This window comes from Neomonachus schauinslandi, chromosome 8, assembly GCF_002201575.2.
Source record: "Neomonachus schauinslandi chromosome 8, ASM220157v2, whole genome shotgun sequence".
In the NCBI taxonomy this organism is placed as follows: Eukaryota; Metazoa; Chordata; class Mammalia; order Carnivora; family Phocidae; genus Neomonachus; species Neomonachus schauinslandi.
This window is the reverse complement of record NC_058410.1, coordinates 130,808,775-130,810,392: the sequence shown is the minus strand read 5'-3', so window position 1 is coordinate 130,810,392 and position 1,618 is coordinate 130,808,775. Positions and strand designations below refer to the sequence as shown.

The following is a 1,618-nucleotide window of genomic DNA, read 5'->3' as shown; positions in this document are numbered from 1 at the left end:
AAACAAAGCAAAACTTTCATAAGTTATTTGGGAGGATAGAATAGTAGAGCAATTTAGATAATGGCTTTTATTTTTTTCAAGTAACCTTTTTATTTTGGAATTATTTTACATTTATGGAATAGTTGCAAAGAAAGTATATGGAGCCCCCAGATGATAGTGGGTTTCTGATTCAGACAGCAATGACTTTAAGTCCCAGTTCTTTATTCGTTATTGTGTCCTTAGACAAGTTATTTAACCACCCATATACTTAGATGGGGCTTCTTGAATTATAAAATGGCACAATAATACTTGCTTTAGAAGTCTGGGAAAGAAAAAATGATATAAGATGTGGGAAGTGCTTTGTACATGCTTGGGCCTTTGATGTGCTTAATAAACATTAGCACTTACTATTATTTATATGGATGATATATTTGTCTTAAAAAATTAATGAAAACCATACATTACAATAATTTTAAATGGCCAGTGTCTAGCAATTATAGTTTTAGCTCTTCAAAGGATAAATTCCATTCCCCTCCTTATCTTTCTCCTTTTCTTAGGCAGTTGAAGGAGCTCTTAGCTCTAACCTCCACCCAGGCTCAGTCCACACCAGGCCAAATGGACCCACCATCTGCTTATCCCACACTGTCAGCAAGCTCTTCCAACCTAAAGAAATGGAAGGAAGATGGAATGGATATAACCATTGCCTTAGCAGTTCAGACTGAATAAAAGGTAGCCAAGAGTCAACAGACATCTATAGCTCACAGTTCTGGAGCTGGAAGTCCAAGCTCAAGGTGCCAGCAGATCCGGTGTCTGGTGAGAGCTCATTTCCTGGTTTGCAAAAGATGGCCCTGTCATTGTCTCTTCACATAGCAGAGAGCAGAGACAGGAAACAAACCCTCTCCAGTCTCTTCTTATAAGAGCTCCAATCCCATCATGAGGGCTCTATCCTCATGACCTAATTACTTTTCAAAGGCTCCCATCCCCAGATACCATCACCTTGGGGGCTGGGGTTTCAATATGTGAATTTTGACACTGAGTCCATAGCACCCATCCAGGATGAGAGGCTGGAACATTCTTTTGTGGTCTGTTCAAGGGGAGCTCACTGAGGGGGCTCACAGAGCACCATCTCAGGAACTCTGGGCATGGATACAGGACTCCCTTTTCTGTGGGACTGGGCAATGATCCATAACTCAGCTTCCCAGTGTCACCCTGCTGAGCTGGGAATGAGGTGGAAGGACAGAGAAACTAGAAGGCCAAGCAGTGTCTTCTCTTTTCTTCCCTGTCTGTGAACTCTGAGGTGCTGAGGGCCATTTCTCTACCTCACAGACACAGAGAACTCTTAGGACTCCCCCCAGGCCTCTGTGTGGTCCATTAGGATCATGCACGTTTACCTTCATCATTAACCAACAGTTACTCCTACTATCTCATTTCTTTAGAAGGAAATACTTCTATCTAGATAGTATTTGGGCTATGCATTCAAAATCAGTTTTCTCAAGCTTCAAAATTTCGTAAACAGTCAGGCATACTTGAATTGTTTCCATATTTCTCTCTGCTACCAGAAGACATTTCTAGTGCAGGGGCCATGCTAATCTTCTCTGTATCATTCCAGTTTTAGCATATGTGCTGCAGAAGGGAGCAC

General features: G+C 41.8%; 1 non-coding gene across 1 annotated transcript; it reads right to left on the bottom strand.

Moving 5' to 3' along the window:
• Positions 1 to 1,509: 1,509 nt before the first annotated feature.
• LOC123325597 lies at positions 1,510 to 1,618 on the bottom strand. The gene has a single exon (XR_006540532.1). It is a non-coding gene; the product is annotated as a U6 spliceosomal RNA (small nuclear RNA).